General features: G+C 38.7%; 1 protein-coding gene across 33 annotated transcripts in view; it reads right to left on the bottom strand.

Annotated features, from left to right (window-relative positions):
• PLAGL1 (PLAG1 like zinc finger 1) overlaps positions 1-13796 on the bottom strand; it is a 120465-nt gene that overhangs the window by 42448 nt on the left and 64221 nt on the right. For 27 of the 33 annotated variants that reach the window (XM_054558262.2, XM_063725036.1, XM_003776934.5 and 24 more), the window contains one exon: positions 1191-1230. The exons of the other annotated variants lie outside the window; for them this stretch is intronic. The gene's annotated coding sequence lies outside the window, so the exon portion shown is untranslated. The remainder of the gene's footprint in view (positions 1-1190; positions 1231-13796) is intronic. 33 annotated transcript variants of the gene reach the window in all.

Consider the following 13796-nt stretch of genomic DNA (forward strand, 5'->3'; position numbering starts at 1 on the left):
TAAGACTCTACGAAGCCTGAAAATCACCAAGAATTAGGACACATTAGTCTTACAGGGAAGGACAGATCCTGAATCTTCAAGGAATAAGGAACAATGATTTATTTTTACTTTCCAGATTTTAAATTTTTATGTTGTCTTATAACTATATTTATAATAATGATTTAGGCCTAACTCCAAGTCAGCTGTTTTAAGCTAATCCAACTGTCCTTTTATGGTCCAACTTGCGTTCTGCTCAAATGTCCTTCTTTTCTTTCGCTATCATTCTGAAAAATGTACAATTAATTCTGTCATTTATATCAGTTTCCTAAATTCTAAAGCAAAATTTCTCAAACTTTTCCGTGGAGCACCAGTTCGATGGTATATTTGGTGAGGTAGGGGTTGTATGGTGAAATATGTTGGAGAAACACCACAGACCAAAGGCCATCGATAATCACTTGTTGGAAATAAACAAGTCTAATTTGATTTTAACTCAGCTTTTTTCCCAAATTTAAATGACCATATGCTCATTTTCCATATAATATCAGTTAACATCCTAAGGAATGAGTATGCCAAGGTAGGTGCTATCGGGAAGACTGTATCAGAGGTGTGTGTCTTCTTGCTGGCTTCAAAAGAGGTGAAACAGAACCTGCTAGAACAAGATTCAAGATACAGACTTAGAATCTGTCAGAGAATGCAAATCCTTGTTAAGTTACTTTGTAACAATATTCTCCTCTCCTGCTAACATGATGAAAAACAAAACCATCTCAGAAAATAACTTCTCAAAGATGTATTTAAAATTGATTTAGTATATTTCAATTCTCCTCCATAAAAATGACACTTCATAGACTATTTAAAAACAAAGATACATAAATATGTTTTGGAGGAAGACTAATGCCCAACAGGATGTCTGCATCTATATACAACCTCAGCTCTGCCCTTTGCTCCCACTAACCATAACTCTGATAAGAAGTCACTATAAGGAAACAAATGCCCCTAGGCCAAGACATGTACTTCAAAAATCACTATCAAAATAACTATTATCTAAGAGTACCAGAAAAAGTGAGACAGACTTTAAAATAATGTAAGAACCAAATAACAAAAAAGTTTTGCTCCAATTTTTGCTCTAGGAGCTCTAAAAAACCATTATCAAGTTATTAGAGGAGACAAGGTATTGGGGGAATAGGATAAAAGAAATTGAAATATCAGCTTACAAAAGTCAATCACGATGTTTATGAATCAGGCAGGAACAATCTGCAAACAAAAATAAAAATTATTAGTTTTATATAATATTTGCACATGCATTTATTTGTTAATTATAATTTTGAGATCATTGTAGGTTCATATGCAATTTTAAAAGAGCCTTTACTTAGTCTCCCACAATAGTAACATTTCACAAAACAACAGTACAATATCACAACCGATATGTTTATATTAATACCATCTACTAGTCTATTGCGATTTCCCATTTAATTGTATTAGTGTGTTTTATACAGTTTTATGACATGTGTAGGCTCACATATCTACCACTAGTCAAAATATTGAACAGTTCCATCACAAGGATCCATCATGTTGCCCTTTTACAAACACACACCACCTCCTTTGCCACAACCTCTTTCTGCCCCTGACCCATTGCACATCTATTTTTAACACTAAAATAATAACAGCCATTTACAAAGAGTATTTCACTCCTTGTCCATAGTTCTATGTCTACTACTACTACTACTATTTCCTAGTTATATGTCAAATCTTGAATGAATACTTTTAGTTTTCTGCATTAAAGTTTTAGTTTAAGGAATACTTTCTCCAGGGAGTTTTTCTTATTGTTAGCATGGCATAGATCACTCATTTCAAAAATCAAAACGCAAAAAGTAAGGGAGCCAGAAGTGATGTCTGCACTCACAGATTCCATATTTTCAACATATTACTAACAAGAAACCTCTGAGTGCTTACCATGGGCCAAGCTACATATTATATATTATTATGTGTGTGTGTGTGTGTATATATATACACACACATATATATATTAAATCATACATATGTATATATATTATTTAATCCTTTTTCCAAGCCTTTGATGTATGCACATTGACCCTGTTTGGCCCAGGAGAAAACTGAGGCACCAAGAGGTTTACAAATTGCCTAAAGTCAAACAACTAACCAGTGGCAAATCCTGGAACCTGGGACCAGACTCTGGGCACCCAGACTCTACCATCCCTCAAGGAAACCCATGATAAAGTCAAGATGTTTTGATGTCACCATTCATTGCTATGACAAATAAATCACCTAATTATTGGTAAGCTTCACTTTAACATACCAGAATTCAACAAGGAAAATGTCCAAAGCAATGATGTGTAAAATGGAAGGAGTATTTTATTCAAGCATGAAATCATAGGAAATTGCCAAAAACAAAGGTTGGGACATGCAGAAAAGATTTTATATTATAGCAACAAACTGTTCACCAGCCCTGAACAGATAGTCTTAACATTCGTTGGGGATTGACAGGCAGCAGTTTATACATAGTCAAGATTACTCTTGAAAAAGACATATTCAATTGAGCAGAGATGATGATGGGAGAACTGAAATTTTTGAACAGATAAAAGCTTCAAAATTAGGCTCTTCAGCCAATAGAGACATCTAAAACTCCAAAGATAATGTTCAGCTTATAGCAATTTAACAGACACCTATTGTGACAAACTTCCTGTAGGTTTATTAGCTTAATAATATAGCATTATTACTGAGGACTAGTATTCTCTTCTGTGAAACTATACAGCACATTTATGCATAGCTGTGACAGTTTTGCCTATCATTCAACAGTGCTTAAAAGGCGCCTACTCAATAAGCCATTGATATGCTGCCCCAAATACCCTGGCAAGGCTTTCTTTACAGTGCTAATTTTACAGACGTCTCCTGGATGATCTAAGTTCAAGAGGCAGCCAGGGGAGGAGAATGCATTATTAGCATGGTTTGGTGTGCGTATAACCGAGTTATACATAGGAACTAGGGAAATGGAGCTCTGAAGTTCATCTTCCACAGGAAGATACATGCTATTATTCTCGACTTTCTGGGAGGGAAGTTAATTCATTACTTCGTTAACATTGAAATATATTAAAAACATTTTCAGTGAAAAGATAGCTAAAAAGAAAAAAAACTTTAAATTAAAATGCTTACATCTTATGAGATTTCTAGAAATCACTATTAATTGATTTTAACTAGCTTTATAATCTCCTCCAGTTACTCAAGGCATTTATTTATTTATTTATTTATTTATTTATTTAGAGACAGAGTCTCTGTCACCCAGACTGAAGTGTGGTGACGTGATCAAGGTTCACTGCAACCTTGATCTCTGGGGCTTAATTGATCCTCCCACCTCAGCCTCCCAAGTACCTGGGAATACAGGCATGTGCCACCACACCCGGGTTTTTTTTTTTTTTTTTTTGGTAGAGACAAGGTGTCACTATATTGCCCAGGCTAGTCTTGAACTCCTGGGCCCAAGAGATTCTCCCACCTTGGTCTCCCAAAGTAAAAACTCACATTTTCTTAAAGGTGGGTAAGCAAAGGATCAGGGTGAAGGAAACCCTCTCCTTTTCAGACACCACCCTACGATGCCTGTTTGCCCTTCTTCACCAAGAAGCCAGTTGTCCGTGGCTGGGCCAGCGTGACAGACTCAGGGGACATTGGATACAGCTCTGTTTTCAATGGCTCCTAGAGTTAAGACTTTTATAAGCATTATTATTACAAGAAAACACTGTGTCCTGGTCTTCTCGAGTAAATACAAGGCAGATGGTAACCTTAATTTTCTCTGAAAACTCTGTCTAACACATGGGACAAAATAGATGTCAACGTTCTAAGAACAAAGAAAAATCAGAATTCCTCATTTATCTCCAATTCTTCTCCCAGGGAAACACATATACAAAGCCTCCTTTAAGTTTAACATGACTTGTTTCTCATATCTTTCTAAAAGCATAGTGTTTATTTAGAATAACCTTTCTATCTTGTCTGCCAAGCTTTTCCCATACATATAAGATAAGAACTGAGAAACACTTTTCCATTCCCAGTGATGTTTGTCCAGTAAGTCTTGGTAAGTAATAATGATTATGCCTAAACTAACATCACTCTCTCTCTGCTGCTAAACACAGTCATCTGGTGGTGTACGGTGTGACCTGTATGGTTCCTCAGTGGTTCACCATTCTAGAACATCCTACAAGATTAACTAAATTTTTCAAGTTTGTGCATCACTTCAGCTGTAACATTTGTTTATGTCACTGTTTTTAAGTTATTAAATTCTTAGAGGATAAAGACTATATCTGTATAACTTAGTTTACAAAGAATAGCCATGCACGAACATCCCATAAATGCCCTTGGCAGTGATGAGTACAATCACAGCAGAGTTAATGGCAGGTTGGCTCCACTTCATCAGAGGTTCTGGAGGAGGAAACCAAGATCTTCCCTGAAAGGCAAGACCTGGCAACAGGGGCTACTGTGGGCACTTTCCTTTGAATTGCAATTATCTGCCAGGAAGATGATATCCTTTATTGTTTTACATGAAAGCATTTGAAAATTCTAAAAACTGACCATGCCTGCCTTGGTCAGTTCAGGTTGTAATAACAAAGTGCTATAGACTGGATGGCTGACACAACATTTATTTTTCACAGTTCTGGAGGGGAGAAGTCTGAGATCATGGTGCCAGCATGGGCAGGTTCTGGTGAGGAACCTCCTCCAACTGTCTACTGCTGGCTCTCCTATCCTCACAAGGTAGGAAGAAAAGCCAGCTAGTTGTCTGTCCTCTTCTTATAAAGGCACTAATCCCATTCCTGAGGGCTCCACCCTTATGTCCCAATTTCTTCCCTAAGGCCCCACCTTCAAATACCATTTCATTAGGATTAGGGTTTCAACACATGGCTTTTGGAGGGACACACACATTCAGTTCATTGCAATGCCCTTACATAGACATGAAGACAGGTCACATATGTTTGAAATAACTCATGGTCTGCAAAATCTCACACCAAAAATAACAGAGGAAGAAAAATTCAGAGTAGACCACTCAAAACCTATGCACTTTTGTAATCACAGCACTAACCAAATAATAATGCATACCTCAGGGATAACTTAGAAAGCCCAGATAGGCAGCTCAGTGTGTCTGGGGGTGCCCCAGGGGACATTAAAAACGCACAGGAACAATAGAGTGGAAAGGCTACTACAGTAGAAATGCAGGGAGGATTCAGAGATGAGTTCTCATCCCTGGAGAGTGTGATATGACAGTGAATTGTGTCAACGTGACCGTGCCACAAGTGCCAGGTTAAACATTATTTCCGGCTATGTCCATGCAGGTATTTCTGGATGAAATCAGCACTTGTGTTGGTGGAGTTCGGAGCGTACCACCCTCCCAAATATGGGCTGGCATCATCCAATCCACTGAGGGCCCGAATAGAACAAAAAGGTGGAAGGAGGAGGAATTCACCCCCTTTTCTTTCTGCCTGCCTGAGCTGGGACATCAGTCTCCTCCTGTCCTTGGACCGGGATTTATACCCCTGGCTCCTCTGCTTCTCAGGCGTTCAGCCTCGGACCAGAATCACACCACCAGCTTTACCGAGTCTCCAGCTTGCAGACAGTTGACTGTGGGATTTCTCAGCCTTCATAATCATCAGGGTCAATTCTTTGTCATCAATCTCTCTTTCTCTCTCCATATATGTAACCATGGGTAAACATACATACACTCTTAACTCTGCCAACTCAAATTCACTTGGGTTCTAAAGACTGCCCAACAATTATGCAACATTTCCCTAATCTTTGGTCATTTCATTTCACACCTTCTCTTTTATCTTCCAATTGCCTTCCCCACTCCTAATACTTACACATAACATCTCTCTGTTAACATCCGTTCTTCATGCTTCTGTGAGAAAACAAAAGCTGTTGGATAGGGCATCTCCGCTTTCTATCTCTAAACTTAGAAACTTCCCTATATCCACAAGAGGATGCACCCTCCCTAGAACCAGAGGCCAACTCCACCTCTCTATTCAAAATTTCTTATACATTATCTTCTCCCTTTTTACTAAAGATACTTGTCATCGACACATACTACGCTCTGATATTCTCCAATTTTTTTTTTTTTTTTTTTTTTTTTTTTGAGATGGAGTCTCGCTCTATTGCCAGACTGGAGTGCAGTGGCATGATCTCAGCTCACTGCAACCTCCGCCTACCAGGCTCAAGCGATTCTCTTGCTTCAGCTTCCCAAGTAGCTGGGATTACAGGCATGTGCCATCATGCCCAGCTAATTTTTGTATTTTTATTAGAGACGGGGTTTCAACATGTTGGCCAGGACGGTCTCCATCCCCTGACCTCGGGATCCGCCCACCTTGGCCTCCCAAAGTGTGGGGATTACAGACATGAGCCACCGTGGCCGGCTGATATTCCTCAATTTTTAAAGAACAAAACCTTCATTGACCTCCAGGTCCCACTATACTCCCACCCTTTCTCAGATAAACTTCTGAAAAGAACAGAAAACTTAGATAATCCCCATTTCCTTACCTCCCACTCACTTTCCAACCCATTCCCCAGGCTCTTATCTCTACCACTCTATCAAAAGATCTTTATCAAGGTCATCAAAGCAATTCTTATTATCCTCATTTTAAAAACCAGGACACTGAGGCTCAAGAGAGATTACTAGGTTGAGATAGTAAAAACGTACCTTCCCTTCAAGATATGCAAGAGCCCAGGGCTGCCCCAAGGCACTCTTTTCAGGATATTAAAGACTTCATCTTCCAGGGACCCAACCCCTCTTTCCTCCCTTGTGTCATGCTGCTGCATTATATATCAGACACACTCCTTAGAATATCTCATTGTTTTTCATTATTTTTATTTGAGAAAAAGGACTTTGCTTTGCCTATGAATGTTTTCTGTGTTGACCACTTGGTATAAATTATTTAATTGTTCCAACCACATGAGAATAGGTGGCTTTAGCCCCTTTGTACAAATAAGAAAATTCTGGCTGAGAAAGAATAAAATCTTTCCCAACATCAGACAGATAATAAGCATTTCATTGTTTCTTAGTTGTTTCCATTAGATGATGGCAAGATAGGGGCATCACTCTGACAGGTGTGACATCGGCCCATTATGTCCATGAGGTTAGAAAACCTAGAACTGATGCAAATTTGCTATGAAGGAACACCTCAGAAACTGACTTATATATCATAATGGAACTTTATAATGAGGATTTTAATTTACCATACATCTAAATATTTATAAGTTATAAATTATGCAGACCAACTAAGTTCAAAGCTAACCAACCAAGTCCAAAATATATCTTTCCTTGACCAATTTACCTCATATTTCCTGGAAAACCATGTTTGAATGTGGACTTCTTGGAGTCTGTCTCTAGAACATGGCCCTGGGGGGCCATGATACTGAATCTTGGTGATTAGGGCATCTTCCCTCCCTAATTCTACCACGGAAGCCAAATTGGTGAGCATGAGGTGTGGAACAGAGTTATGTGCTTATCCCATAACATGTCTGGTTTTCTAGGTATTCAGACATTGCACTCGCTCAGCACTGCCCTTCACCAAGGTGAGTGGAGCTCTGTCTTAGGATCCATGTTCCATTCTGGCCTTTCTCTAGCTGCACATTTCCTTTATCATGAGGAGTCCAAAGGCCTAAGGGGAAGGTGCCCACCCAGGCCTACACTCCCTCCCCGAGGCTATGCTCCTGGTTCCCAGAACCATGGCATTCCTTGTCCAAAGAGCTTCAAGCCTGCTAACCAAGACTGCACAGGCTCTTTCCTAGATCTCTGTTTTTAAGGGCAGACTGTGCCCCTATTATATGCAGTCCCTAGGCCCAAGGGGTGGCCAAGGGGTGTCTGTTTGCAGGAGATATGGACATAGTGGGCAGAGTGATCCCAGAACATTAAAAGAAGGGAAGACAGGCCAGGGCCTAGTAGCCAGCTTGCCCCCCAGTGCCATGTTCTAGAGGTATAGGCTCCAAGAAGTCCACATTCAAACATGGTTTTCCAGGAAATATGAGGTAAAGTGGTCAAGGAAAGATATATTTTGGACTTGGTTGGTTAGCTTTGAACTTAGTTGGTCTGCATAATTTATAACTTATAAATATTTAGATGTATGGTAAAAGTGTTTCTATTTATATTCTGGCTTGAACTGTACCCCTGTATGGTTAGGAGGGGCATGAGATTAGTTCTAGACTTTAATAAAAAGTTGATTACTGAGGAAAAACCATTGAACATTCTCTTTTTGAACCACAGTGGCTGAGAAGGCCAAGTGTTCCAGAAAGTGTACAATGACAAAGGTGGTACACTCACAGGCTTGAGTCTTTCTGTGTGAAGCAGAGTCTTCTGCAAGTCCACAGTGGATGTTTATTGTAAGCAAAAAATAAACTGTTTTTGAATGAAGCCACTGAGGTTTGGGGATGGCTTGTTAGCACAACATAATGTTAGCCCATCCTGACTACATAGAAATTGGTACCAGAAGTAGGATGTTTTTGCAAAAACCTAAAATATATGACCTTGGTTTAGTGGTCAGCAAGTAGTGAGGAAAGTGATCTTAAGGGCCAGAAAGATAGTGATGTGTTTTATACAGTGGCAACATATCTGGTAAAACATTTGCCTCTGCTAGTTCAGGAGGCAGATCTCCTGCCAAATTTACTTGTAGCTCTAGGAGAAGAGGTAAGAAAAAACAATTGAAATATGGTTGGGCGAGGTGGTGCACAGCACCTTGGGAGGCCAAGGCAGGTGGATCACTTAAGGTCAGGAGTTCAAGACCAGCCTGGCCAACATGGTGAAACCTCATCTCTACTAAAAACACAAAAATTAGCTGGGTGTGGTGGCACGTGCCTATAATCCCAGCTACTCGGGAAGCTGAGGCAGAAGAATCACTTGAACCTGGGAGGTGGAGGTTGCAGTGAGCCAAGATCCTACCACTGTACTCCAGCCTGGGTGACAGAGTGAGTGAGACTCCGTCTCAAACAAACACACACACACACACACACAGAAAAAAACAGAAAGCGGCCGGGCACGGTGGCTCACGCTTGTAATCCCAGCACTTTGGGAGGCCAAGGCGGGAGGATCATGAGGTCAGGAGTTCAAGACCAGCCTGGCCAACACAGTGAAACCCCGTCTCTACTAAAAATAGAAAAATTAGCTGGGTGTGGTGGGCGCCTGTAATCCCAGCTACTCAGGAGGCTGGGGCAGGAGAATTGCTTGGACCAGGGAGGCAGAGTTTGCAGTGAGCCAAGATCGCGCCACTGCGCTCCAGCCTGTGTGACAGAGCTAGACTCTGTCTCAAAACAAAAAAACAAAAAACAAAACAAAACACACACACACACACACACACACACACACAATTGATAAGTGTATCGGTTATTATTGGCTTCATTTGACAAAGTACTTCAAGAAAGAGCTGAGCTTAGAAAAGAACTATCCGGTTTCCAGGAAGTGAAAGGGAATGAGGAGACGCCAGATATTTCAGATTTTGCAACTACAAAAACTAACTTCTTCTCCACCCCTACACTAACAGTTAAAGGTAAGACTTTGAAGATCATTAGCCGGGAAAACTTTTTTTTAAAAAAACTAAATTGTCTCAGGACAAGGATAGATAATATATCCATTAAATCTTTTCATGTGGATAAAATGACTGAGAGAATAGATCAGATTAAAAGTAAAGCTTTCCAATAGAAGCCAGCCAGTCCCAAGATAACTTCCTTTAGGACCAGAAAGACAGCTATGGGAGTGAGAATGCAAATCAATGTAGCAAATCTGAAAACCAGGACTCATGCATGACAAAAGAAAATTCTAGGGCTGTGTTTACTAGCACACAGAATTGATTGGAGACAAAGAGATAAGAAAGCTTCCAAATTTTGGAGAGCACTGTGCTGCCAAAAAGAGTAAGACTATCAGCTGAAGTCTTAAAATGATCCTTTGGCCCCCAATACTCTATATGCAAGATAGAAAGGTTTGCTCAGTTCCCAACTAGGGCAAATTCTCAAATGTCCACTTCATATATGGCTAAGGAAAAAAAAAAAAAAAAGAAAAGAACTCCCTAGGGGGCAAGGCCAGTGCTTCTGAAAATGATGAACAAGAAGGTAGAATCAGGGCCTAATCAAGAAGCATTTTACTCTCCAGGTTTTGAAGGATTTCAAAATTGTTATGGAGCAGGGACTCCCTAAAGTATACTGGTGAAATTTATAACTTGCAATGTGGGAAAGACTAGGTTTGGATCTGCCTTATTTTAATAATCTCAGAAAGGTGTCAGAAAAACGAGGAATTTTCCTACATATTGTAAATTTTAAGACCTCACAGTGCATGGGATGTCCACATGTTCCACACTGTGTCATCTGAGAATATGAATATCTTTCCTCCGCTGTTTAAAAGCAATTTTTTAGATTGCAGTTTTAAACATCTCTGAATGTGAAAAGGTATTACCATTAAAGCGTATGACACTGATTTTACACTCTGCAGAAGTGCAGACAGATTTAACAAGGCAGCCCTACTTCACAGTAGCTCTTGAAATCTCAAGTAGGAACGAAATGAAACTAATGGCATTATAACTACTACTATTATTCACAAAAAAAATGTATGGAAGATGATGAGAGACAGCAGCGTGACCACTGGAGCAGCTCATATTCGGTCCCAACATTTTATTCCTGCTTGCGTTTCTGGAAAATCCACTGTTACAGATTCAAATGTGTCCTCAAAATTCAAATGTTGAAAACTCAAACCCTAATGTGACTGTATTTGGAGATAGGGCCATCAGGGAGGTAATTAAGGTTAAACGATGTCTTAAGAGTGGGGCTCTAATCCAATTAAAATTCTCATTATAAGTTCTCATTATAATACATGTCAGTTTCTGATGTATTTGCTCATAGCAAATTTGCATTAATTTCAGATTTTCTGAACTCATGGAGGCAATTGGACTATGTCACATCTCTCAGTGATGCCTCTATCTTATCATCTAATGGGAACAATTAAGAGACAATAAGATGGAACCATCACGAAGAGCAGGCACCCTGTGCTCAGAATTCAAGTAATCAGAATTCAAATGCTTGCTGTATTACTTATTAACTGTCTGATATTGGGAAAGGCTTCATTCTTTCTCAGCCAAACTTTTCTTATTTGTACAAAGGAGATAAAACTATCTATTCTCAGGTTGTTGGAACAATTAAATAAAATGATTCACAACAAGTGGTCAACACAGAAAATATTCACAATAAAGCAAGGTCCCTCTCAATTTATCCTTAAAGTTAATTAATAAAAAAACTTAAACTTCAGTATTATACAGATTATTTGTATGCATGTATCAAGCTACCCTTTTCATATCATTCAATAAATGATGCATAATTTTTGGTTTTTGCTTTTTTGTTGTTATGGTTTTTGGGGTTTTTTTTTTTTGCTTTGCTTTGGAAAGGGGATAAATGTTAAACTAATTTGAAGAATAAGTTAAGCCAAGGAAACATGATTCTAAACTACATAATTTAAACAGATTTCTATACTTTGTATTTAGGTGTGAACAATTTTAGTCAAAGTTTGAAATTATGTTTACCTCTTATAAATATTTGTTGAATAAATTTATGAACGTTTTCTAAGTTAAATAGCTTTAAAAGTTATACTGTCATAAGATACTCATACCACTTAAAATTTAAACACTATTGTGATACATATGCTTATATAAAATGTTTCAAATCTGAAATATAAGGATTTTTTTTCCTGAAAACTAAAGGAAGAAAGATCACCCTTTCTACATGTTTCATAATATATTTTCCAGGGATGAAAGAGAAAAGAAAATTTAACACTTGATGGGCTCAAATCTTAATTATAAAACAGAGGTTTTTGTTTCAAAGCCCAGTAATAATAAATATTTCCATAAAATACCTACATTCCTGGCTATATTAATGGTGGCCAGTCATAAAATTAAAGCAAAGAGAAGAACTGAAATCTAGACCTCTGATCTTTTTTCCAAAAATATCAAGGATAAAGGATGGCCAGGAGCTAACCAAAACCAAAAACTGTTTAACTTGGTCACACTCCCACCATCGTCCACTCTATTTTGAGACCTCCTGAGCCACATCATCCTTTAAATTTTCTTGATTTAGGGTCTCATTTTCTCCGAACTGTTATGATCACAATGGTGTCACATAAAGAAGAAACACGGGGTGATTTGAGAGAACTTTAACAAGGTCTGGATATTTCTCTCACTAGGAAGTAGCTGACCCCATTACTACAGGGCACGCTTCTTATTAGGTGGATCTGGGAGAGTCCTATCACAGAGCTGCGATGTCTGCATGTATGATTACAAGCAAAAGTTGACCAAGAAGGCTTCAATGAGAAGTAGATAAAATTGAATCAAATGAACGTTTATTAAGCACCTACAAAGCGCTCGTAAACAGAAAGTATGGCAAAGACTGCCAATTTTCTCTGATATTCATTCTTCCCTTCTTTCTTTGTAATATAATCTCTGAATTTTAAATGGGCACATGACTCCCCAGAATAAAAACATTTTTCAATGTCCCTTGAAGATAAAGGTTGTCACGTTACTGAAAAGATGTAGGCAGAAATGTCATGTGCAAATTCTGGGAATTGTCCTTGAAGCAGGAGCAGAGTCTTATTTATTCCTATTTTTTTTTTTTTTCTGACTGAAATACAGACATCATAGCTAGAACTTAGCTAGCCATCTTCGATCATGAGGTAGATGAACAGAACAAGGATACAGAACTTAGAGTTCAAAAACAGACACACATACTCAGGCACTTGATTTTCAACAAGGGCACCATGCAATTCAACGGAGGGAAAAAAAAATTCCTCAAAAGATTCTAGAGCAATTACATTTCGATCCTGAAAAAAATTAACCTTGACCCTTATCTCACATCATACAGAAATTAATTTCAGATAGATGATGGAATGGGTCACAGATCTAAATGTAAAAAAAAAATTCATATCTTTATGATTGAGGGATAGACAAAGATTTCTTAAACAGGACAAAAGACAAACCATTAAAAAACTGATAAACTGGATTTCATTAAGACACCAAAAGACAGCATTAAAAGATACACAGAAAAGTCATGAAATCATCAAAGAAATGCACATGAAAACCATGAGACCATGAAGCCATGAGATATCACCTCAAACCCACCAGAGGGCTTAAAATGAAAAAGACTAACAATATCAAGTGCTGATGAAAATGTGCACTCCAACTACAACTCTATTGCTAGCAAAAGTGTACATATATGCATTCAGTTTTGTAAACTGTTTGGCTCCCCTATGGCCTAACAATTCTAGTCTCAGATTTGTTCCTTGGTGAAATACTGCAAACGTCCACCAAAAGACTTGTGAATGAGTATTCACAGCAGGTCTATTTGTAAGAACCCAAACTAGAACACACCCACATAGCTATTAACAGAATGAATAAACAAATTGTGGTAATGGAGTCCTACTCAGAAAAAATACAAAAAGAACTACCTATTGATAGATGCATTAACACAGATGACTCTAAAAAATTTACACTGAATAAAAGCCAGACACAATAGAGTACATCCTGTTTGGTTATACCTAAAATCCAAGAATAGACAAAACAGGGAGGCTCAGGTGGGAGGATCACTTGAGCCTGGGAGGTTGAGGCTGCTGTGCACTGTCATCCTGTCATCATGCAATCACACTCTAGCCTCGGTGGCAGAGTGAGATACCATCTTGGGGCGGAAGGGGCTGCGGGGGAAGGAATAGATAAAACTAATCTACAGTGATGGACATCAGAAGAGTGTGATCCATAGGGGAGGTGGTGACCAGGAGGTAAATGAGAGAATTTTATCCTCGATGGATGTAATAT

Source organism: Pongo abelii, chromosome 5, assembly GCF_028885655.2.
Source record: "Pongo abelii isolate AG06213 chromosome 5, NHGRI_mPonAbe1-v2.0_pri, whole genome shotgun sequence".
In the NCBI taxonomy this organism is placed as follows: domain Eukaryota; kingdom Metazoa; phylum Chordata; class Mammalia; order Primates; family Hominidae; genus Pongo; species Pongo abelii.